The sequence below is a fragment of the Entelurus aequoreus genome, linkage group LG08 (assembly GCF_033978785.1).
Source record: "Entelurus aequoreus isolate RoL-2023_Sb linkage group LG08, RoL_Eaeq_v1.1, whole genome shotgun sequence".
NCBI lineage: Eukaryota > Metazoa > Chordata > Actinopteri > Syngnathiformes > Syngnathidae > Entelurus > Entelurus aequoreus.
The window spans coordinates 4,972,961-5,000,734 of NC_084738.1; positions in this window are offsets into that span (position 1 = coordinate 4,972,961).

Consider the following 27,774-nt stretch of genomic DNA (forward strand, 5'->3'; position numbering starts at 1 on the left):
GTTTCATCTTTAATTACAATTTTTATATGGTTTTTTTTGTAATACTATTTTTAAAATGGGTCCCCCATTCTCTCCCCCGGGCCACATTTTGGACACCCCTGTATTAGTACAAGCCAGCGCACACTCATGATAATTTAGGAGTTTTTAAGGCAAACAAACTACATATTGTGACTTTAAAGTGGTCAAACTCTTATTCAGATTGTATGAAGTTGTAATCTCTCAAATCCTGTCTGATTTTGGGGGGGTTTGGAGGGCTTCTGGGGTGCCCCCCCAGTGTGCTACCGCTTGTATAATCTCAGCTGACCTTGTTAGAAATGAGTCCTCCTTTTGTTGTCAGTTGCACGGAAACAAAAAGCGCCATTGTCTCCAACTGCGGCGGCGGCTGCTGTACAAAGTAATCTGCATCTGTGTCGCTCGAGCCGGCTCCCTCGCGATTGGTTTCATCCAGATTGGACATTAATGACGGCCTAATCCGCACATCCAACCTCCCCTGCCTGCCTCGACATGGCGTCGCTCTTGTTCCTTGCTTGTCACTGATTGTGAAAGTGAACAGGGTTTACGTAGAGCTTATATGTCAAAGAGAAATGTAATCTACCGCTCAAACCGAGGCCCCTGCGTAGGCAAGACGGCCCCCAGACCAACCTAATGTGTCTGCCTTCACTTTGAATCCAGCCAGCTACTTTTGCTTGATGCCAGCCACATTTTGGCTGGCAAAATGTGGCTCCTCTGCATCTGATCTTGTGCTCTTTGTTCCGCTCGGAGCAGATTTGTGTAAAAATTGGCTCAATATTCATCAACGCCCACCCCCCTTCCGCAGCTTCTAATCTCCTCTGAAGCGAGCACATTTTGTTTACGATGATACATGACACTAATCATCATGACAGGATGCACCACCAGTGTGTCTTACAACCTTATTAGGAGCCTGCACTGATAACGGCTAAGATAATGCTAGCACTTTGATATCAGTTGCATAATTCACACAAAACTGCACAAAATACAGAAAGACGAATGAAACACAATTTGACAAAAAAATGCCATTGTTTAAAAAATCCTTTTTTTTTTCCATATCCATATCCATAGGCCCCAAACCTGAAAACTAGGGATGGGTACCGAATCCGGTACTTTAATAGGCACTGACCGAATTCCGTCCGTACTACCAGGTATCGATTCATGTAAAATCCAATCAAATGGTGCAGTATTTCGATACCTTTTATTGCACGTGACGACACGTTTGGTTGCAGGCTCTTTACGTTTAAACACCGGCTCACGTAAGCAATCACTCAAGCAGCACTGAGGGCGGACACAGTCAAACTCCCTCTAAGCAATGTTGCAATTTTCAAAACCAACAAAGCAGGTATGCTTGGTAGAAAACACTCAAACGTAAAGTAAGGTCCACTTTTCCAAAATGCGCTAGCTAGCTGCTATTTTACATTGGATTTGCAATAGACAGGCTACTATTAGCATTAGCGATTTTACATGGCGATTTTAACACATCCAAACTTGGTAATAAAAACCACAACTAAAATGAATGTTACGATTAAACAGCTGGTGTTTATTAAGCACAATTTTTAGGGAGCAACATAACACATTCAACTTCCTGGAAAAAGCTACTTCCTAGTTAGACCAGTGTTTTTTAACCACTGTGCCGTGAGATACAGTCTGATTTCTAATTTCACCTATTTGGGTTAAAAATATTTTTTGCAAAGCAGTAATTATAGTCTGCAAATGATGTGTTGTTGTTGAGTGTCGGTGCTGTCTAGAGCTTGGCAGCGTAACCGTGTAATACTCTTCCATATCAGTAGTTGGCAGCAGGTAGCTAATTGCTTTGTAGATGTCTGATACAGCGGGAGGGAGTGTGCAGGTAAAAAGGTATTTAATGCTTAAACAAAAAATAACCAAAACGTAAGTGCCCCTAAGAAAAGGCATTGAAGCTTAGGGAAGGCTATGCAGAACAAAACTAAAACTGAACTGGCTACAATGTAAACAACACAGCAAAGACTTACTGTGGAACAAAGATGGCGTCCACAATGTACATCCGAACATAACATGACAATCAATAATGTCCCCACAAAGAAGGATAAAAACAAAGTAGATGCGGGAAATATCGCTCAAAGGAAGACATGAAACTGCTACAGGAAAACACCAAAAAAAGAGAAAAAGCCACCAAAATAGGAGCGCAAGACAAGAACTAAAACACTACACACAGAAAAACAGCAAAAACGTCCAAATAAGTCAGGGCGTGATGTGACAGGTGGTGACAGTACACCTAATTTGAGACAAGAGCTATATTGATGCATGCTTGGTTATGCTTTAAAGTCATACCCAACAATTGCGACATTGACTTTTTACTGTCAACTGAGTTTAGTTTTTAATTATTTCTGCTGGTGGTGTGCCTCCGCATTTTTTCAACGCAAAAAATGTGCCTTGGCTCAAAAAAGGTTGTAAAACACTGAGTGAGACAACACACCACAGTGTTACCCATAAACTGCCAAGATACCTGTGGCGGTGGGGGCGTGGCTATGGGCATGGTCACCATGACATCATCGAGTAATTTGCATAATTTACTACAATTATATGATTTTCTCTAAAAAGGCTCAAAAAATGTATACTTACTAATTAATAATAACAGTTTTGTTTTAAACGTCCGTCCATCCATCCATCCATTTTACAACATAATTACAACACTTTATGTACATATTTATATACAGATTTGAACAATAAGTTATTCACTGAAATATATTTATTAATTGTGGTTCTTACAAAAAATATATCTTATAAAATCCGTCCATCCATCCATTTTCTACCGCTTATTCCCTTCGGGGTCGCGGGGGGCGCTGGAGCCTATCTCAGCTGCATTCGGGCGGAAGGCGGGGTACACCCTGGACAAGTCGCCACCTCATCGCAGGGCCAACACAGATAGACAGACAACATTCACACTCACATTCACACACTGGGGCCAATTTTTAGTGTTACAAATCAACCTATCCCCAGGTGCATGTCTTTGGAGGTGGGAGGAAGCCGGAGTACCCGGAGGGAACCCACACAGTCACGGGGAGAACATGCAAACTCCACACAGAAAAATCCAGAGGCCGGGATTGAACTCACGACTACTCAGGACCTTCGTATTGTGAGGCAGACGCACTAACCCCTCTCTTATAAAATATAAAAGTTAAAATGTCTCTTAAATCTCTGCCCCTTTAATTAGGGCATACTAAATAATTTAACTTTAGCCTACTACTACAACCATATTATTTACCAGCAACATAAAGTGAAACAGAGGCAGAGGTGTCCTGCCACAGTCAGTAACAAATAAACAGAAAACAGTAGTGGTCAAATACAAATAAGGCAACAAGAGAAGTATCCTACACTTCTCTTTTGTAAAGTAAATCTTAACACCCTATATGTGCATCTACATCAACTATATGATTTGCCTGAGAAGCTGGACAGGACAACAAAAAAAAAAATACTAATTTTTATTTTATTTTATTTTTTATTTTATTTGTGGCGGACGTAATTCTTTCGTGGCGGGCCGCCACAAATAAATGAATGTGCGGGAAACACTGCACCATAGATAGCCTATACAGTACTACCATATAATGTTTTGGAAGTGCAACTGCATTGCAAATGAAACTTAAATGATATATTAAAAAACAAGATATAACAACTGTTATCCTAATCAGCTCATTTGTAAAGGTTTCATTGAAAAATATGGTTTTATTGTCAAACAACATTTCTTAACTAACACAAAAGAACCAAAAATGTGTACTGTTGAGTTCCCAGGTACCAGGAATTGGTACCGTATCGGATCAAATGTGAACAGTAGCCATCCCTACTGAAGACCAGTGCAGTAGACTACTATGCACATTCTGTGTATTCATGTTTCTGCTGTACTGGGGTGGAATGTTATTACTGGGTGACATATGTTTCAGCATCTTTGTATTGCAGGGCTTTGACTTCATTAAACGGGTAAATAAATTAACTGTCGGCAATTAAGTGTTTACATGTAATTCAGTCTAAGACTCATACAGGTATTTTAAAAAGCCCCGTTTAAATTGACGGTTCTTATGCCATGTTTTCTTCCCTCGTTATCCTCTTGGAGTCCAGCAAGATTTGCTGGGTGCATCCCAGCCAAGCCTGCTCACTTGTTTCCGCGGCGCTAACTGCAGCAACAAGGTCGATGTCTCTACACGGAGGCGAGCGCCAGGCGCGTCTGAGAAGTTTTTCATGCGACTCGTTGGCAGGCTGCACAAAATCCATCGTTTTTATTCATCCAGTTTATTCAAAGCTGTGTTGTTTGGCAATCAGACGCATGGGAGCAGCGAGGAAGATTCTTGCCTAGCGCTACTGAGCCAAGTGGATGGCTGAGAGTCTTCTTTTGGCATTTTCTCAAACCAGTCCTTATTTGTTATTATCCATAGGTTATTCGTCGGAATAACCTATGACGTCTTGATTGGTGGCGAATGGTTGAAGCACCTTGGGATACAAGTTTGTTCTGTGATGCAGCTCGTACCTCGAAAAATGTGGACATTGGAACCTCAAATACTCCAATGTACGAGTATTTTGTAACACTGTCTCCCGGCTAATTGTTATGCTTTAAGTTGCGAGCGGAAATTTAGTTAGGCGTTTCCCCGCCGCCAGTTGGTGTAGCAAATGCCATAGCTCAGTGTTTTTCAACCACTGTGCCGTGGCACACTAGTGTGCCGTGAGATACTGTCTGGTGTGCCGTGGGAGATAATCTAATTTCACCTATTTGGGTTAAATATATTTTTTGCAAACCAGTAATTATAGTCTGCTAATTGTGTGTTGTTGTTGAGTTTCTGTACTGTCTAGAACTCGGCAGAGTAACCGTGTAATACTCTTCCATATCAGTAGGTGGCAGCCGGTAGCTAATTGCGTTGTAGATGTCGGAAACAGCAGGAGGCAGCAAGCAGGTAATAAGTGGCAGGAGAGCTTGTATCCAGAGAAACTCATTTAAGTTACCAATGTACTTAAATGTCCTTTACGAAGACAAATAAGCCGACAACCCCAGAAAGCGACAGCATTAATTTAACATTTTAAAAAAAGAGAATAGACTCAAAAATACTAAAGGCACAGGATGCAAAGGTTTATGCAACTTCCTGCAGTGCAAAACCAACGTTGCATCATTCCCAATGGTGAGAGGCAGCGTCACCGCAACAACTCAGGATAAATAGTGCCAAAAACCAGACAAATAAATCACCATCAACACGCAAATAAATCCCTTCACGTGCTGGGATCTATCACCGCAGTGAGCGTCACCTCGAATCAGCAGCGTCAGGCTTGTATGAAAGGAAAATCAATGGTGTTCAGTCATCCGTCAGCTGCCACCGCGGACGGCGCGCTTGCCGAATGGCCAATTTCCCGACGCGAGTCTGGGACGGAGCGCGCCCCCAAAGTGTGAAAACGATGCTTTGTTTTAAGGAATTATTGTTAGTGTCAAGTGCGTGAAAAGTCCATCGCCGTCCAGTCACGGCTCAGACTGTGTGTAGTATTCATGGTCTATTTACATGGCAGCTTCCTGGAAAGAGGTTAAGGGGCCGGGGGCCGGGGGCAGGGGGGATGTGTCAGATGGCTAGATTACAGTATTTACTTGAGTGCGCAGGCCTGAAGATCTGCTTAAGTGATGCCTTTGAGGAGGAAGGCACAAAGACGATTTGAGATCCTTATTCAAGGTGTGGCTGCTGTACTGTTAGCGTTATGTTTTTCTGTCATTTCTGCGAGGCAGGCCTGACCGACTTCGTACTATGTGCTTCCAAACATTCCTTTAGGCACGTGTGTATTCGCTGGGATGAAGTGTGCCTGAAGTAAATAAATCCTTTGGGCAGGTTCTGACATGTTTGAGATGTATAAAAAAAAAAAAACTAGAAGTGTGTCCTGTCTTAGAGCGACTTTAGCTTTGACTTGTGTGGTGTTCGGGTCTGTGGGACCGGTTTTCATTTTTTATTAAAAGAAAAATGATACAATTAATTAATTTTTCAAACTGAGACTCACTGACTTTGGCTCATTTTCTGTGAAGAACATATATTAAAATACATATTTAATGACCACACACCATACACCCCCCCTACACATTTCTATTACATATAAGATGTCCGGGTCCTATGGCCCCGGGGCTAATAGAAGTGTGGAAATTGATGTTCTGTGTACCACACACACACACACAAACACACACACACACACACACACACACACACACACACACACACACACACACACACACACACACACACACACACACACACACGCACACACACACAGCAGGCCTAGACAGGAGGAGGACAGAGTGTAGGTACACAGAACATCAGAGGGTCAAATGTGCGAGAAAATGAGAGCAGACCGTGTTGACAAACAATGTTGCAACCTTGTGTGGGAACCGCAGGTGCAGAAACACAAAAGAAGAATCCCTGTGGGATGCAGAAACTGGCAGAGAAATTTTTCGTGCAACGTTCATCTTATTGTTACTCAGCCAGCGTTTGTGGGTCTGATGGACCCGTTGCATTTTGTGGCCTTTAATGCCTCACAATCAGACACTTTTATGTTAAAATACTGAACAGATGTTTATTGGGATAAGGTAAACATCTGTTCAGTATTTTAACATAAAAGTGTTTGATTGTGAGGCATTAAAAGGAAAACCCAAACACTTTTTTGTTAAAATACTGAACAGATGTTTATTGGGATAAGGTAGACATCTGTTCAGTATTTTAACATAAAAGTGTTTGATTGTGAGGCATTAAAAGCCACAAAATGCAACGGGTCCATCAGACCCACAAACGCTGGCTGAGTAACAACAATATGAACATTACACAAGGGTCAATTAGATGACATTTCATTAAAGTTATTTTACTTTACAAGAAACAAAAGTTTGAATATGGGTTTAGTGTAAAGGCTGATAAGAGCTCTGCAAATGACTAATAGCTATGTTGGACAGCAACAATCGAGAAGCTCATTTCCGTGTGAAACCACATTTATGGCTACAGTGGTCGGGGTGGAACGGTTCACAAAATCCACAATTCAGCTCTTACTCTATCATAGTTTAGTGACACAGTTTTGGGTTTTGTTTACATTGTTGTTCTTTTTAACAACCCAGAATACCATATATACCAATGATCCACCATTATTATTTAGCAGTCTTATAAAATGTCTTATAAAATAAGACTTATAAATGGCTCCTAAAGGTTTGACCCTTGGATTAGTGTAAACAAAGAACGTAATTGTACTATCTTTATAACCACATTAAGTACCATCTTAAAATCATGAAAGCACAGGGTGTCTCAGCACTGGACTTTTCTTTGTTTGAATCAAAACAAAAACAATGTAAAACATAGGGATATTATGAATGTGTGCCCTGTCTGAGTTTTTACATTTTTATTTATTTATTTACACTACCGTTCAAAAGTTTGGGGTCACATGGAAATGTCCTTATTTTTGAAGGAAAAGCACTGTACTTTTCAATGAAGATAACTTTAAACTAGTCTTAACTTGAAAGAAATACACTCTATACATTGCTAATGTGGTAAATGACTATTCTAGCTGCAAATGTCTGCTTTTTGGTGCAATATCTACATAGGCCCATTTCCAGCAACTATCACTCCAGTGTTCTAATGGTACAATGTGTTTGCTCATTGGCTCAGAAGGCTAATTGACGATTAGAAAACCCTTGTGCAATCATGTTCACACATCTGAAAACACTTTAGCTCGTTACAGAAGCTACAAAACTGACCTTCCTTTGAGCAGATTGAGTTTCTGGAGCATCACATTTGTGGGGTCAATTAAACGCTCAAAATGGCCAGAAAAAGAGAACTTTCATCTGCAACTCGACAGTCTATTCTTGTTCTTAGAAATGAAGGCTATTCCACTAAATTGTTTGGGTGACCCCAAACTTTTGAACGGTAGTGTATGTATTTATTTGACAGGGACAGTACAATTAAACATTGCTACCCACAGGTAACCAATGTCAAAGTACATAGGACTTCTAGCCACAGGCTAATTTTCAACCCTCGTCCCTGGTTAGGCTTTTAAAAAAAAAAAAAAAGGTTGAGAAAAGTGTAAAACACATACAAAATAATTAAGACAAGTACAACAATAAAAACACATTAAAAATAATTGGCCCCATTTGTCCATACATATGTTGTTCTTTTTAACAACCCAGAATACCATATATCCCAATGATCCACCATTACCATTTATCAGTCTCATAAAATATCTTATAAAATAAAACTTATGAATGGCTCCTAAAGCTTTGACCCTTGGATTAGTGTAAACAATGAACGTAATTGCACTATCTTTACAACCACATTAAATACCATAACAAATCATGAAAGCACAGGGTGTCTCAGCACTGGAGTTTTCTTTGTTTGAATCAAAACAAAAACAATGTAAAACATAGGGATATTATGAATGTGTGCCCTGTCTGAGTTTTCACATTTTTATTGACAGAAGTAGCAGAAGAAAGTCATAATAAATCAGAAATAACAAGTTGTAGCTCTGTACTGGGCTCAGGTGATATGGCTGAAACTGTATCATGATATAAATGTAATTTATATATGTATTATATTTGTATCAAAATAAAGTCCAGGAGAAAAATATTTTCAATGTAAACATTTTTATTTCAAATGTAAACTTCCTCCGGTTATAATCCCCTCACCCATACAGGCCGAAGGGTAAGGAAATGTCAACACAACCATGGAAAACAATCAATGTAAAATCACATTGAACACTTAAAGGCCTACTGAAATGATTTTTTTACATTTAAACGGGAATAGCAGATCCATTCTATGTGTCATACTTGATCATTTCGCGATATTGCCATATTTTTGCTGAAAGGATTTAGTAGAGAAAATCGTCGATAAAGTTCGCAACTTTTGCTCGCTGATTTAAAAAAAAGCCTTGCCTGTAGCGGAAGTAGCGTGACGTCACAGGAGCTAGTATTCCTCACAATTCCCCGTTGTTTACAATGGAGCGAGAGAGATTCGGACCGAGAAAGTGACGATTACCCCATTAATTTGAGCGAGGATGAAAGATTCGTAGATGAGGAACGTTACAGTGAAGGACTTGAGAGGCAGTGATGGACGTATCTTTTTTCGCTCTGACCGTAACTTAGGTACAAGCTGGCTCATTGGATTCCACACTCTCTCCTTTTTCTATTGTGGATCACGGATTTGAATTTTAAACCACCTGGGATACTATATCCTCTTGAAAATGAGAGTCGAGAACGCGAAATGGACATTCAGTGCCTTTTATCTCCACGACAATACATCGGCGAAATGCTTTAGCTACGAGCTAACGTGATAGCATCGTGCTTTAACTGCATATGGAAACAAAAAAATAAACCCCTGACTGGAAGGATAGATAGAAAATCAACAATACTATTAAACCGTGGACATGTAACTACACGGTTAATGCTTTCCAGGCTGGCGAAGGTTAACAATGCTGTGCTAACGACGCCATTGAAGCTAACTTAGCAACGGGACCTCACAGAGCTATGCTAAAAACATTAGCTCTCCACCTACGCCAGCCAGCCCTCATCTACTCATCAACACCTGTGCTCACCTGCGTTCCAGCGATCGGCAGAAGGACGAAGGACTTCACCCGATGCGTTTGGCGGCCCGGAGACGTAGGAAGGCAAGGTGAGGTCGGCGGCTAGCGCGGCTAGCGCTCCAACAAAGTCCTCCAACAAAGTCCTCCTGGTTGTGTTGCTGTAGTCCGCTGCTAATACACCGATCCCACCTACAACTGTCTTCTTTGCAGCCTTCATTGTTCATTAAACAAATTGCAAAAGATGTCCAGAATACTGTGGAATTATGAAATGAAAACAGAGCTTTTCGTATAGGATTCTACGGGTACCATAACTTCCGTTACTCTGACTTCGTCACGCGCATACGTCATCATACCGCGACGTTTCAGCCGGATATTTCCCGGGAAGTTTTAAATGTCACTTTATAAGTTAACCCGGCCGTATTGGCATGTGTTGCAATGTTAAAATTTCATCATTGATATATAAACTATCAGACTGCGTGGTCGCTAGTAGTGGCTTTCAGTAGGCCTTTAACACAGTGTTTCTCAAATATTTGCTGTTAAGCCCCCCCTAGGTAGAAGAAAATATTGTGCCCCCCGCCCTCCACACGCTCCATTGTGACTATAAATAGTGTAATTTGTCTATAAAATTGTTATAAGTATACCTCTGCATGACATTGTGAGTTTATTAACATTAAAGGAAACAACACGGCGGTCTTTCCTAGTCTCCCACCGTGGTTACAGTGAAGCCAAGTGCTACATACGCTTCATCATATTCTGGTATGGCAAAAAAAGGAAAACCCCCCCCCGAGATCACGCGCCACTATTTGAGAAGGACTGACTCAACAATAACCTCTGAAAATGAAGGTGCAAATACAGCCAACATGGTGGTGTGGTCTATGTTCCTTTAAAAAAAAAAAAAGGGGGGGGCATCTTTTCCCGTTTTATCGACAAATTCTTCACTCTCTGCAGCACTCATTTTTAGTTTCTCTTCTCACTACATGCAAAGAATCAACCGCGAGACAATAAGATGGCGTCACCAAACTTGATACTGATACTGTTACCTGATTGGCTGTTAACGTGTCACTCCCACTGATCAGTGATCACTTCCTGCGTTGCTCGGTTACCATAGAGCGAATGCCTTGCTTAGTAACGTCCGGTTTCTTACGACAAAAAAAAAGAAATATATATCGAACGTTATCATTGAACACTTTTTTTTTAATTGAGATCGATTATGTGTCTATCGCGATATACATTGATATCGTTGTATTGCCTAGCCCTAATGTTTCATGAGATCAGAGTGAATGAATGTAGGCCTTAGGGCTGCACAATTATGGCCAAAATGATAATCACAATTATTTTCATCAATATTGAAATCACGATTATTAATCACAATTATTTAATGAGAATTAAAACATATTATATTGCACTTTCTATTTCAAACGAACAGTGTGTGAACTTGGCTTTCATTTCAAAATGTGATTGTAAAAATAATTGATTAATAATAAAGTAAAATGTACAAAAGATAAAGGGCAAACTGAAATAAATCCGCCATTGCCGATTGCGATCATAACGTGAAAACAAGTTAAAAAAAAAAAGAAAAAAGATTATGCTCGAAAGCCACATACAAAGGACATATGTCTTTCCAGTGTTTCCCACACATTCATTTATTTGTGGCGGCCCGCCACGAAAGAATTATGTCCGCCACAAATTAAAAAAATAAATAAATAAATAAATAAATAAATAATTTTATTTTATTTTATTTTATTTATTTTTTTTTTGTCCTCCCCAGCTTCTCAGGCAAATCATATAGTTGATGTAGATGCCCATATCGGCTGTTCAGATTTACTTGACAAAAGAGAAGTGTAGGATACTTCTCTTGTTGCCTTATTTGTATTTGACTTTATTAAATGTATTTATATTAGAAACACAACATGTGTATATAACAGAGGGTGCAAAGTCTGCAGGCAGTAGGAAACACATGGTTAAGTGTAGGGAGTAAAACTGATGGCAGTCTAAAGTTCAACATTTTTGGATCTCTTTGTTCAGTGGATCAGATGTTTGATGAAGCTCTGTGTCTATCTACCACCACTACTGTTTTCTGTTTATTTGTTACTGACTGTGGCAGGACACCTCTGCCTCTGTTTCACTTTATGTTGCTGGTAAATAATATGCTTGTAGTAGTAGGCTAAAGTTAAATTATTTAGTATGCACTAATTAAAGGGGCAGAGCTTTGAGACATTTTAGCTTATATATTTTATAAGATATATTTTTTGTAAGAACCACAATTAATAAATATATTTCAGTGAATAACTTATTGTTCAAATCTGTATATAAATATGTACATAAAGTGTTGTAATTATATTGTAAAATGGATGGATGGACGTTTAAAACCAAACTGTTATTATTAATTAGTAAGTATACATTTTTTGAGCCTTTTTAGAGAAAATCAAATAATTGTAGTAAATTATGCAAATTACTCGATGATGTCATGGTGACCACGCCCATAGCCACGCCCCCACCGCCACAGGTATCTTGGCAGTTTATGGGAAACACTGCTTTCACAAATAAAACGTTATTACATCCGTTATTTTGGGGTGTCTTTGAGAGGTGGATGGATACGGGGTGCCTCGGTGCACGGTTGATGTTACGGTCGTCTGTATTTTGGGCACCCCTGCTTTTGTAGCTGTTTGTCTGGGCTTTGTGCCGGTGGCAGTTGAGAAAAGAAACGACCTGTTGTTAATGCTTAACGTGTCGCCATAATTTGATCATTTGTTTAGATGTGAACAATTACACAGCTTTGTTTGTTGTTGGGAGAATTTCCGGATTTTGGAAAATGCGCGGGAGTGCCTAGGGTAGGGCGAGGCACGCTGTTGTGTTCTGAGGTTAAAATGCATGCCTGTTGGTAACCTGTGGGTAACTCTGTGGGAGGGGAAGGCACTGATGTAATATTGCATTTATTTTTTTCCAATAGTTTCAGGAGCTACTGGCTGATCTACCTTTAAAGGCCTACTGAAAGCCACTACTAGCGACCACGCAGTCTGATAGTTTATATATCAATGATGAAATCTTAACATTGCAACACATGCCAATACGGCCGGGTTAACTTATAAAGTGACATTTTAAATTTCCCGCTAAACTTCTGGTTGAAAACGCCTTTGGAGGATGACGTATGCGCGTGACGTAGCCAGGAGAACAGAGGTATGGCTTCCCCATTGAAGCCAATACAAAAAGCTCTGTTTTCATTTCATAATTCCACAGTATTCTGGACATCTGTGTTGGTGAATCTTTTGCAATTTGTTTAATGAACAATGGAGATTGCAAAGAAGAAAGTTGTAGGTGGGATCGGTGTATTAGCGGCTGGCTGTATTAACACAACAAGAAGGACTTACTTGGATAGCAGACGCGCCAGCCGATGCTAGCCGCCAACCGCATCTGTGTTGGGGTGAAGTCCTTCATCGCGCCGTCGATCGCTGGAACGCAGGTGAGCACGGCTGTTGAGCAGATGAGGGCTGGCTGGCGTAGGTGGAGCGCTAATGTTTTTATCATAGCTCTATGAGGTCCGGTTGCTAAGTTAGCCTTAGCGTCGTTAGCAACAGCATTGTTAAGCTTTGCCAGGCTGAGAATTATTAACCGTGTAGTTACATGTACATGGTTTAATAGTATTGTTGATCTTCTGTCTATCCTTCCAGTCAGGGATTTATTTATTTTGTTTCTATCTGCATTTGAGACAGATGCTATCACGTTAGCTCAGTAGCTAAAGAGCTTTGTCGATGTATTGTCGTGGAGATAAAAGTCACTGTGAATGTCTATTTCGCGTTCTCGACTCTCATTTTCAAGAGGATATAGTATCCCAGGTGGTTTAAAATACAAATCCGTGATCCACAATAGAAAAAGGAGAGAGTGTGGAATCCAATGAGCCAGCTTGTACCTAAGTTACGGTCAGAGCGAAAAAAGATACGTATTTCACTGCATTCTAGTCCGTCACTCTAACGTTCCTCATCCACGAATCTTTCATCCTCGCTCAAATTAATGGGGTGATCGTCGCTTTCTCGGTCCGAATAGCTCTAGCTGCGTTGAAAACCATAGGAAAATATGAGGAAGTGAACAACTGACAACGTCACGCTACTTCCGGTAGGGGCAAGGCTTTTTTTAATCAGAGACCAAAAGTTGCGAACTTTATCGGCGTTGTTCTATACTAAATCCTTTCAGCAAAAATATGGCAATATCGCAAAATGATCAAGTATGCCCCCTATGAATGGATCTGCTATCCCCGTTTGAATAAAAAAAAAATTCATTTCAGTAGGCCTTTAACTTCTGTTGTCACTCACTCTTACTCGCTCTCACATGAGTCCACTGTCTGTTTTTCTATCTTGTGTTATAAGTGGTTTATGTTGCACGATTGCAACAAGTAAAATTCCTAGTTTGTGAACCCGTTCTCAAACAATGGCAATAAAACACTGACACGCCCTCCGCGATCGACCGGTAGCTCGCGATCGACGTAATGGACGCCCCTGATTTATACAGTTTCCGAATGATTCAGTCTTTAACTGATCTTTTGGAACAGATAACTAAGGAAAACCGAGAAACCGTTGTATTCCCCTCCACACGTTAATCTTCCTGCCTCTGTTACAGCTGTAACAGTGCATCTGGAGCCAGACAATTAGCATTTCATCTCAGTGCTCGTCTTACCGAACCAGGACAGGAAAAAGCAGTGTAAAAGATGACTAGTGATGCAAAATGAGATTGATGCGGTGCCTAAAGGCATCGTGGGTATTTGGTTATTTGGGATTACATGCAGATGGAGAACATTGTGTATCTTGTACGATATGAGGAAACGGTTTTATTAATATGCTGTTGCCACAGTTACATCACCACAAGCAACAAATTTACTTCAGTTTCTGTGACATGAGTCATAAAAATGTGCCGCTGCGCTTCCAGTGACAGGTAATCTCTGATGTTCAGTTGTGAAATAAAATTGAAGTCCCAAACACTGGGATACACACCCATCGTGAATGTTCTAGGTCATAGTTCCCAAATATGCGGTTATAGCGAGCCGTTTCCTCGCCCCCTCCCTAATCTGGCTTAGCGTTCCGCACAGCTGAGCCCGGCCGGGGCCGCTGAGCAGAGCAAAGCTAAGCAAAGCAAAGGGTGACGTCAGTGTTTGTGTAGCCGCACATGACAGGAAGGCGCGACTCCCAAACGTTTCCTCTAGTCTTGGTTGCTTTGCTGCGAGAGGCTCAGAGCTAAAAATCTTCACATTGAAACACAGCAAAATAAAGTAGAGACGAGTCTTCTTGCTATGTTGCGGTATCTTTTTAAGCCCTGGGAACCTCACTCCGTCTTTGCAATAAATAGATGAAACTTTGTTTTTAGCTTAACTAAACTTTGCTATCTTTTATTCATTTACCACTGCAGCCCGTTTAGGCAGCAAACAAGTTGTCGTAATCCCACATGACATTTTGAACTTTGTTCTTTATTTTCCTTTGTTTGGTATCATTTCCTGTCCCGGTCCTCTCTTTTTTTGTGGCTATTTTTCCTGTTTTGCCTCTGTGTTTTGCAGCACACACATGTTCCTCATTGATATTTAGTTCCACCTTGTCCACTCCTGAGTTCAAACCGGCTAAGTCACACCAAAGACTATAAAAATCTATTCCATAATTATCATCTCTTAAAGGCCTACTGAAAGCCACTACTAGCGACCACGCAGTCTGATAGTTTATATATCAATGATGAAATCTTAACATTGCAACACATGCCAATACGGCCGGGTTAACTTATAAAGTGACATTTTAAAATTCCCGCCACACTTCCGGTTGAAAATCTCCTTTGGATATGATTTATGCGCGTGACGTCATAAAATGCACGGAAGTGTTTGGGCCCTATTGGACACAATACACAAAGCTCTGTTTTCTTCGACAAAATTCCACAGTATTCTGGACATCTGTGTTGGTGAATCTTTTGCAATTTGTTTAATGAACAATGGAGGCTGCAAAGAAGAACGTTGTAGGTGGGATGGATCGGTGTATTAGCGGCTAAGTACAATACTTACAGCAACACAACAAGGACTACTTACTACGCCTAGCTGATGCTTACCGCCAAACCCACGGATGAAGTCCTTCGTCGCGCCGTCGATCGCTGGAACGCAGGTGAGCACGGGTGTTGATGGGAAGATGAGGGCTGGCTGGCGTAGGTGGAGCGCTAATGTTTTATCATAGTTCTGTGAGATCCGGTTGCTAAGTTGCTAAATTAGCCTTAGCGTCGTTAGCAACAGCATTGTTAAGCCTTACCAGGCTGAGAATTTTTAACCGTGTAGTTACATGTACATGGTTTAATAGTATTGTTGATCTTCTGTCTATCCTTCCAGTCAGGGGTTTATTTATTTTGTTTCTATCTGCATTTGAGAACGATGCTAGCACGTTAGCTCAGTAGCTAAGTGTGTCACCGATGTATTGTCTTGGAGATAAAAGTCACTTTAAATGTCCATTTCGCGTTCTCGACTCTCATTTTCAAGAGGATATAGTATCCCAGGTGGTTTAAAATACAAATCCGTGATCCACAATAGAAAAAGGAGAGAGTGTGGAATCCAATGAGCCAGCTTGTACCTAAGTTACGGTCAGAGCGAAAAAAGATACGTCCATCACTGCCTCTCAAGTCCTTCACTGTAACGTTCCTCATCTACGAATCTTTCATCCTCGCTCAAATTAATGGGTTAATCTTCACTTTCTCGGTCCGAATCTCTCTCGCTCCATTGTAAACAACGGGGAATTGTGAGGAATACTAGCTCCTGTGACGTCACGCTACTTCCGCTACAGGCAAGGCTTTTTTTATCAGCAAGCAAAAGTTGCGAACTTTATCGTTGATTTTCTCTACTAAATCCTTTCAGCAAAAATATGGCAATATCGCGAAATGATCAAGTATGACACATAGAATGGATCTGCTATTCCCGTTTAAATAAAAAAAATCATTTCAGTAGGCCTTTAAGACTGACAGAGTTCAATATTTATCACAATGCTTGTTTAACCTATCAAGTCATCCACAGGCTGAATCTTAGGCTCTGTAGCTTGGTTCCTATCTATCGTCCCCAGCATGCCCACAACACTCGTAACTTTGACCTGATATCAGGTAAACATCGTCTACTGGCTTGTACTGCTCGAAGTGTTGTATGCAGGGGACCAAAGATCTGGAACCGGCTTGATGAGAGCCTTAGGATGCTGTATTCAGTCTCCAATTTTCAAAAAGAAACTGAAATCATGCATATATTAACCACCTATCTCTAATGCCTCATGCGGGGTAGACTACTGTTGGGTTGTGCGTGGTTGAATGAATGTATGTATGTATGTATGTGTATGCTTGCCTTTGTGCTCCTATTTTGTGTTTAGCATATAGCGTTTGTGTGCTTGCCACCATGTTTCAGCATTCCATGCATATACTGACATCTGGACCCCCTGCTAAAAGCTTCTTCTAGCTTATCTGGGGGACCCTTTCACTTACCACCATCCTCAAATGGATATTCAGTACTGTTGTAATTGTAATATGGTATTGTGATTAAACTTGAAACTTGAAAATGGGAGCCATTACCTACCTGCTGGGCACTCAGCATCAAGGGTTGGAATTGGGGGTTAAATCACCAAAATGATTCCCGAGCGCGGCCACCGCTGCTGCTCACTGCTCCCCTCACCTCCCAGGGGGCGGAACAAGGGGATGGGTCAAATGCAGAGGCTAATTTTACCACACCTAGTGTGTGTGTGTGACTATCAGTGGTACTTTAACTTTTTCCAGTACCTGTAGAATGGAAAACAAGTTGACTTTATATGCCTAATTGTGTTTCATTGTATCCATTAAAGGTCTACTGAAATGAATTTTTTTTAATTAAACGGGGATAGCAGATCCATTCTATGTGTCATACTTGATCATTTCGCGATATTGCCATATTTTTGCTGAAAGGATTTAGTATAGAACAACGACGATAAAGTTCGCAACTTTTGGTCTCTGATAAAAAAAAAGCCTTGCCTGTACCGGAAGTAGCGTGACGACACCGGAGGAAGGGCTGCTCACATTTTCCTATTGTTTACACCAGCAGCGAGAGAGATTCGGACCAAGAAAGCGACTATTACCCCATTAATTTGAGCGAGGATGAAAGATTTGTGGATGAGGAACGTGAAAGTGAAGGACTAGCGTGCAGTGCAGAACGTATCTTTTTTCGCTCTTTCCGTAACTTAGGTACAAGCTGGCTCATTGGATTCCACACTCTCTCCTTTTTCTATTGTGGATCACGGATTTGTATTTCAAACCACCTGGGATACTATATCCTCTTGAAAATGAGAGTCGAGAACGCGAAATGGACATTCACAGTGACTTTTATCTCCACGACAATACATCGGTGAAGCTCTTTAGCTACTGAGCTAACGTGATAGCATCGGGCTTTACTGCATATATGAACAAAACAAATAAGTCCCTGACTGGAAGGATAGACCGAAGATCAACAATACTACCAAACTCTGGACATGTAAATACACGGTTAATGCTTTACAGCTTGGCGAAGCTTAGCCATGCTGTTGCTAACGACGCCATTTAAGCTAACTTAGCTACGGAACCTCGACAGAGCTATGCTAAAAACATTAGCTCTGCACCTACGCCAGCTCTCATCTGCTCATCACGACCCGTGCTCACCTGCGTTCCAGCGATCGACGGTAGGACGAAGGACTTCACCCGATCACCGATGCGGTTGGCGGCCCGGAGACGGAGGAAGTCAAGGTGAGGTCGTTCGGCTAGTGCGTCTGCTATCCTCAAAGTCCTCCTGGTTGTGTTGCTGTAGTCCGCCGCTAATACACCGATCGCACATACAGCTTTCTTCTTTGCAGTCTTCATTGTTCATTAAACAAATTGCAAAAGATTCACCAACACAGATGTCCAGAATACTGTGGAATTTTGGGATGAAAACAGAGCTTTTTTGTATTGGATTCAATGGGCTCCGAATACTTCCGTATCAACCGTTGACGTCACGCGCATACGTCATCATATCTAGACGTTTTCAACCAGAAGTGTGGCGGGAAATTTAAAATGTCACTTTATAAGTTAACCCGGCCGTATTGGCATGTGTTGCAATGTTAAGATTTCATCATTGATATATAAACTATCAGACTGCGTGGTCGCTAGTAGTGGGTTCCAGTAGGCCTTTAAGCCCTATCCAATTCTATTTCCAATCCACAAGGTATGTGAAAATACCGTCTAAACATCACAAAATGCCACGGCCATTTTTTGAATATTCCGCTCCGGATATCTTCGGCAATTTCCGTAGATTCAAGTTTGGATGACGTCACGATGAGAATGCTTCTGCACTCTGACCATATCAGCAGATCAGTCATACTGAAAATATGCAAAAATTAGAAACAGATGTGCTGTGGATTACTCACAACCCCTATTTAGGAAGTGAACACATATATTTTTCCTTTTTTAATGCATAATAATAAAAAAAAGGTCTGCTAACAATGGAGTCAATGAAAGCTCTGTCTTCCGCCCACAAAACTCCCTAAATAACCATCCAAAACCCGTCAACAATACTCTATATACATATCGCGACCTAAATATTAACTACATTTTAGCTGTGTTATTATAAGCGCTTATGCAGACAAACAATTTTTAGCGACCCATTGATGACACGGAGCTAACTATATCTTTGGCTGCACTGGACCCGAGGAGAGACTAATGTAATTATAAAATGAAACTGAAGATGGCAGTATTGCAACATATTTGGATGCCAACTGCCGTAAAAGTGTAAAGAACAAGAAGAAGCTTATGCTGCAGCACCGGCTACTGCTGCATCGCGTCTCGACTCGTCAAAGTTATTCTAGATTATAAATCATGCCTCTCATCTGGATGATGGGAGGATTCAGCCATGAATCTATAAGTTATTCATCTGTGACATTCAACACACGACAATCGAAGACAGTGTATGCAAGCAGCAACTTTTCTTGTGGATTTTAAACAGGAAGATATGGACGTCCTTTCAGTCGTCGTCGCAGTGAGAGCAGACATTGTACAGTTAGTAGGGGTGTAACGGTACGTGTATTTGTATTGAACCGTTTCGGTACGGGGGTTCGGTTCGGAGGTGTACCGAACGAGTTTCCACACGAACATGTTAAGTAGCCGCCTCCGCTTTCTTCTGCCTGTCTCTGTCAGTCCTCTACACAGCACCCAGCATTGTCCCACCCACACAGCCATCTGATTGGTTACAAACAGAGCGGTAACAGCCAATAAGCAGTGCATATTCAGAGTGGATTTAGTCAGTGCTTAGCGTTTAGCAGGTAAGCATCCGGCTGCGGACTCTCCCCAAATGATAATAAACACCTCCCAGTCAACTACTAGTAACATCACTATGAGCCCGTTGACCTTCTAGAAATATAAAAGCCAGTTCAGCTCGCTCGCAGTCCTGGCTTGAGGTGAAGGCTAATTCGCTTTTAGCGTCACATTAACTCATTTTGCGGTGCGTGTGTGTGTGTTACGGACAGCAAAGCCCTGTCTGTCTGTTATTTCACTTGACCTTTTTCTGTGTTGATTGAGCTGTGTTGAAGCAGCAAAAAAGGACATTATGTTAAATGAAGTGTTTCTGTCTCTGATAGTTGATATAATAATGTAAGTGCATCATTAAGCCTACATGAACTCCGTGGTGTTCAGGGATGAATAGTCTCTCCTATTGCTATTGTACTATTTTTTCAGCTATAGTTACATTAATAATTTAGTAATGCAGCCGCCTAGTTTTGAATGGCAGGGTCCCTGCTATCACATGTTGATAAAAATATAACATTTGCATAATAAAAATCAACTACAGGCTTCCCAAATGCTGTAATAAATTAAGCATGATGAGTTGACTTGAAACTGTTTAATGTTGCACTTTTCATATGTAGAAGAAAAGTTTTGTCATTGTATTTAATCTGAGCAACAACTTGAGGCAGTTTAATGTTGATTAACGTGGGCAGAATTATTATAGTGTTCCCAATGCTAAAAGGATAAAGCCGTTGTTTACAAATTTGGTAAATAAATAACCAAAAAATGTATATTTTGTTGTTTTCTTACTGTACCAAAAATGAACTGAACCGTGACCTCTAAACCGAGGTATGTACCGAACCGAAATTTTTGTGTACCGTTACACCCCTAACAGTTAGTGATCGTTTTATTATGTTTGTGGTTTGTATTTCTTGTTTAGCACTTAGCAATACTGCTACATGATGCTTAGTGTTTCATTAAAGCCGGATCTGTTTAGCCGAGCTTCTAAAACTTAAATAATCGTTGTTGGCTCTCACAAAGTCTGCATGATTCGCATTGTTGTTGATGGGGAACGGATCTGTGGTTCCTACCTCTAATCACATGACTGGCTTGCTCATTATCTCTCAAAATGGCTCGGGGATCTCCGTGAGGTTGGTACTATTTTGATCATATCTATTTCCTCGCAATTTTTGGAAGTTTTTCGGTGTCATAAACCAGATATATGTGATAATAGTTTCAATGTAGAGGCAACTTGTTTTTTCACTCTACTGCTACTTTCAGGGCTGGTTCATTATACCTTGTGGCTTTGTGCTGTGTGCACCAGCGGTTTGTTTGCTTCCTCAGCTTTTGTGCCTGCACTTTCCCTAGGCCTTTGTGATATGGCCTGAAAATAAAATGTCAGATTTTTTCACAAAATATTCGACTTACGATTTTTTTCCTATTTTCTTTCTACCTACTTCTTAAAAAAACAAACAATGAATACAAATTACAGAGACAGTTCATAACAAGTTTCACTTTTATTTGACCAAAAACTAGTTGTTTAAACTGCATCTTACTCTTAGCAAAATTCAATTTTTTAGGAAGTGGGTTCTTTTTTACAACAAATATAAATTGGACTTTGAACAAAATAATTTTACAAAAACTAAACAAATGAAATCTAGCTATTGTTGCTAATTCTGGCATATTTACTGTGAGGCTTTTGCCCATATATTGATCAACATGCATTGTTCTAATCAAATTAGAGGTAACACTTTAGTATGGGGAACATATTCACCATTAGTTAGTTGCTTATTAACATGCAAATTAGTAACATATTGGCTCTTAATTAGTCATTATTAAGTACTTATTAATGCCTTATTCTGCATGGGCCTTATTATACAACCAGTAACCCATTAACTTAGAGCAGGGGTCACCAACCTTTTTGACACCAAGAGCTACTTCTTGGGTAGTGATTAATGCGAAGGGCTACCAGTTTGATACACACTTCAATAAATTGCCAGAAATAGCCAATTTGCTCAATTTACCTTTAACTCTATGTTATTATTAATAATGAATGATATTTACACTTAATTGAACGGTTTAAAAGAGGAGAAAACACGAAAAAAATGACAATTACATTTTGAAACATAGTTTATCTTCAATTTCGACTATTTAAAATTCAAAATTCAACCGAAAAAAAGAAGAGAAAAACTAGCTAATTCGAATCTTTTTGAAAAAATTAAAAAAATAATTTATGGAACATCATTAGTAATTTTTCCTGATTAAGATTAATTTTAGAATTTGGGTTGGGGCGTGGGTAAGGGCGTGGTTAAGAGGAGAGTATATTTACAGCTAGAATTCACCAAATAAAGTATTTCATATATATATATATATATATATATATATATATATATATATATATATATATATATATATATATATATATATATATATATATATATATGTATGTATGTATGTATGTATGTATGAAATACTTGACTTGCAGTGAATTCTAGCTATATATATTTTATTTTTATTTTTTCAATTTTATTATACATATAAATAAAAGACATACTTGAATTTCAGTGTTCTGCAGGCTATCCAGTAGGTGGCAGTATTTTCCTGTTTAAGAGTGTCACAACATTGCTGTTTATGGCAGACGAACTGCTTTACGGTAGACTAAACGTGACTGCTGTTGTTGTGCGTTGTTACCGCGCTGGGAGGACGTTAATGAAACTGCCTAACAATAAACCCACATAAGAAACCAAGAAGTCTCTCTCCTTGTTGTGCACTCTACTCTCTAAAAGCCGTAGATGTTATGACGTCATTGGGCAGGCAAGCTGCTGGGAAAGCGGACGTGAGAACGGCTGTCCCCACTCAGGTCCGCATTGAGCTGGAGGGGGCGTGGCCTCCAGCTCCGGCTGAATACCGGGAGTTTGTCGGGAGAAGGGAGGTTGTCGGAGAGGCGCTGAATACCGGGATTCTCCCGCTAAAAACGGGAGGGTTGGCAAGTATGAGCAACGTGCAAAACAACCGCTTTAGTGGGTTTTTTTAAAAATCATACATTGTACCTTGTGTAAAAGATTCCACCACAGCAAGCTGCTTTTTGTCTGGAGTTTATTTGTGTGTTGTTTTGTTCTCGTTCGCCTTCTAAAGAATTGCACTTCCCCCACTCGGCTGGATGTTTCGGTTTCAGATGCTGGTATAAGCGTGCAGTCATTTCTTTCCACGCCTGTTACCGCAAGTCTAAACTGCAGACAACACTTTTCTTTTCTTTGGAACAAACAAATTGCATTAGCACTATCCATGTCGTGCTATGTGTGTTTCAACCTCCCTAAGGCGGGCGTCGGCAACCCGCGGCTCTAGAGCCGCATGCGGCTCTTTAGCGCCGCCCTAGTGGCTCTCTGGAGATTTTTCAAAAATGTATGAAGAATGGAAAAAGAAGAGGAGAAAAAAATAAAAAATTTTGTTTTAGAATGTTTTCTGTAGGAGGACAAACATGACATAAACCTCGCTAATTGTTATAAATCACACTGTTTATATTAAACATGCTTCACTGATTCGAGTATTTGGCGAGCGCCGTTTTGTCCTACTAATTTTGGCGGTCCTTGAACTCGCCGTATAGTTTGTTTGCATGTATAACGTTCTCCGACTTTCTAGGACGTGTTTTATGCCACTTCTTTTTCTGTCTCATTTTGTCCACCACACTTTTAACGTTGTACATGAGTGCACAAAGGTGAGTTTTGTTGATGTTATTGACTTGTGTGGAGTGCTAATCAGACATATTTGGTCACTGCATGACTGCAAGCTAATCGATGCTAACATGCTATTTAGGCTAGCTATATGTACATATTGCATATGCCTCATTTGTAGCTATGTTTGAGCTCATTTAGTTTCCTTTAAGTCTTCTTAATTACATTTATATCTCATGACACATGTAATATGGCTTTTAATTTTTTGCGGCTCCAGACAGATTTGTTTTTGTATTTTTGGTCCAATATGGCTCTTTCAACATTTTGGGTTGCCGACCCCTGCCCTAAGGAAATAAGCGGGAGGGCGGAAGCTACGGTAGCTTCTCGGGGTAAAAAGTGTGCCAAAACAAGAGGAGAAAATATCACGACCAGAATTGTACTCTGAACACCGGCGCAGGATTTCAGAAGCAGTTCTTTATTATGACAAGGGAAGAGTTCCAAAATGGAAGAAACAAAACTGGCTATCGAAATAGATCTAACCTGACCACTAAATTTACACGATTATTACCAAACTCAAAACGCTCCAGCTACAGAGTGAAAAAGGTTCTACGAAATAAAACTACCAAATCATCGGCGGTCACTCGAACGAGTATGACGATCCTCCTGGTAGGGGTGTATCCCTTTATGGAGGATGCCTGTGCGTGACTTTGTTTAACGTGGGGAGACTGGTGCACAGACAGTCACCACACGATCCTTGACAGAATCGGGTCAGGGTCCAGTGGCATGGAGTCCAAGACGACTGGGGACCCTTTTCTGCTGCAGCCTTCATCCGCCATCGCAGCCGTTGTGGTAGTTCTTAAATCTACCGTCTTCCGCCTGCTCCGCCTTTGAGGTCTTCACCGTATCCCTGGCTAGGGGGCAGTCAGGTACTAGGCCTTTGCCAAGGGCCACCTGGGGTAACAGTAGTAAAGGGGTTAACCTCCTAGTGCCCCAAGACCCCATAGAGAAAATCCACTACCGGATGCACTTTAACGTCATGCCCAGGACGTTACTACCAAACTACCAAATACAACAGAAAGCACTCCAACGGAGGCGATACTATGAAACTAACCTTACCTGAAAAAGTTACGAACCAAAACTCTCCCGAGGATCCATAAGATAACACCAAAGCGTGGCTATGGCTGTGGACTAGACCGTGGCAAAGAAACGCTGGAGGTACGCACAAGAAGATACAATTGATTGATTGATTGAGACGTTTATTAGTAGATTGCACAGTACAGTACATATTCCGTACAATTGACCACTAAATGGTAACACCCCAATAAGTTTTTAAACTTGTTTAAGTCGGGGTCCACGTTGATCAATTCATGGTACAAACACTCTGGCACAGGACAGAAAAAGGACGAGACGTTTAAGCATGGGGAAACCAATCAGGACAAACGATGATGACACACGAGGAAGGGCAAGTGATCTGAAACAAGAAGGAGAGCTAGCATTTCAAAATAAAATAGGAAGTGACAAGACAACCTTAAACGAGACAAAACCCAGACAAGACTTAAACAAGGTGTGACAGAAAAAAAACATAATGTTTTAAATCGTCTGCACCAAAAAACTCAAATGTATCGATAAAATTTAGAGATGTCCGATGATATCGGACTGCCGATATTTTCGGTCGACAAATGCTTTAAAATGTAATATCGGAAATTATCGGTATCGGTTTCAAAAAGTAAAATGTATGACTTTTTAAAACGCCGCTGTGTACACGGACGTAGGGAGAAGTACAGAGCGCCAATAAACCTTAAAGGCATTTCCTTTGCGTGCGTGTCCAGTCACATAATATCTACGGCTTTTCACACACACAAGTGAATGCAAGGCATACTTGGTCAACAGCCATACAGGTCACACTGAGGGTAGCCGTATAAACAACTTTAACACTGTTACAAATATGCGCCACACTGTGAACCCACACCAACCAAGAATGACAAACACATTTCGGGAGAACATCCGCACCGTAACACAACATAAACACAACAGAACAAATACCCAGAACCCCTTGCAGCACTAACTCTTCCGGGACGCTACAATATACACCCCCCACTATCCCCTATCCCCCAACCTCAACCTCCTCATGCCGTTTTGAGGCATGTTAAAAAAAAATAATGCACTTTGTGACTTCAATAATAAATATGGCAGTGCCATGTTGGCATTTTTTTTTCCATAACTTGAGTTGATTTATTTTGGAAAACCTTGTTACATTGTTTAATGCAGGGTTCACCAACGCGGTGCCCGCGGGCACCAGGTAGCCCGTAAGGACCAGATGAGTAGCCCGCTGGCCTGTTCTAAAAATAGCTCAAATAGCAGCACTTACCAGTGAGCTGCCTCTATTTTTTAAATTTTATTTACTAGCAAGCTGGTCTCGCTTTGCTCGACATTTTTAATTCTAAGAGAGACAAAACTCAAATAGAATTTGAAAATCCAAGAAAATATTTTAAAGACTTGGTCTTCACTTGTTTAAATAAATTCATAAATTTTTTTTACTTTGCTTCTTATAACTTTCAGAAAGACAATTTTAGAGAAGAAATACAACCTTAAAAATGATTTTAGGATTTTTAAACACATATACCTTTTTACTTTTAAATTCCTTCCTCTTCTTTCCTGACAATTTAAATCAATGTTCAAGTAAATTAATTGTTTTTATTGTAAAGAATAATATATACATTTTAATTTAATTCTTCATTTTAGCTTCTGTTTTTTCGACGAAGAATATTTGTGAAATATTTCTTCAAACTTATTATGATTAAAATTTTAAAAAAATATTCTGGCAAATCTAGAAAATCTGTAGAATCAAATTTAAATCTTATTTCAAAGTCTTTTGAATTTCTTTTAAAATTTTTGTTCTGGAAAATCTAGAAGAAATAATGATTTGTCTTTGTTAGAAATATAGCTTGGTCCAATTTGTTATATATTCTAACAAAGTGTAAATTGGATTTTAACCTATTTAAAACATGTCATCAAAATTGTAAAATTAATCTTAATCAGGAAAAATGACTAATGATGTTCCATAAATTATTTTTTTAATTTTTTCAAAAAGATTCGAATTAGCTAGTTTTTCTCTTCTTTTTTTCGGTTGAATTTTGAATTTTAAAGAGTCGAAATTGAAGATAAACTATGTTTCAAAATTTAATTGTCATTTTTTTCGTGTTTTCTCCTCTTTTAAACCGTTCAATTAAGTGTAAATGTCATTAATTATTAATAATAACATAGAGTTAAAGGTAAATTGAGCAAATTGGCTATTTCTGGCAATTTATTGAAGTGTGTATCAAACTGGTAGCCCTTCGCATTAATCACTACCCAAGAAGTAGCTCTTGCTTTCAAAAAGGTTGGTGACCCCTGGTTTAATGCATCCAGCGGGGCATCACAACAAAATTAGGCATAATAATGTGTTCATTCCACGACTGTATATATCCGTATCGGTTGATATCGGAATCGGTAATTAAGAGTTGGACAATATCGGAATATGGGATATCGGCAAAAAAGCCATTATCGGACATCTCTAATCAAATCTAATTAAAAGGACGAGTGTTTGCACGTCGCCTGCCATCTCTGCATCATAGGGTCACGCTGCCAGTGACACATGTTGTCCGAATGAGCCACACCCGTAGCCGGTTGCTGCAAAGTCGTAAATTCCATTAGAATTAATTGCTTCAACCACTGCTCAACAGAAGTTTTCAGAAGTAAACAAGTCATGCCCCGTCTAGCTAATTTGATACAACTAGTGTAGCTGCAAAGAGTTTGTACACTCACACACACACGGGATGTGATCCAAGCTGTTTCTCTTCCTGCTTCTGAGTCAGCTTCAACAAAGGCGAGAGGCGAGGAATTCCCCCAGACGAGCAAGCAGGGTGACAGTGGCCTGCAAGTCCCTTCCCAGCTAGAGCCCATCTGACCTTTCCGCCAGCAATGGGGCAGAAAGTGCATCCATTGTTTATCTCCCAGCTCTTTCCTTGTTATGTTATGTGAGATACAGCCTCTCTCTCTCTATCACGCACATGCGAAGAAACCCAAGCAGACACACACAAAGATACCCTGAGAAGTCCACCAGGGCTTTTTCTAAGTTCAATGTGTGGGTGTGCATACTTCTTACATGACCATGAATGCCCGTCTGTCTGCATGCCTCGGAACTCGCTTCAGTCCTTTTTGTCCCGGAATAGCAGAATATCAATTAAGCAGACGCAGCCGGAGCGAGTGTAGGGAATCCTGCTTGCGCTCATCTTTCTTCTCCAGCGTCTGGGAGAAGCCTCGGGGA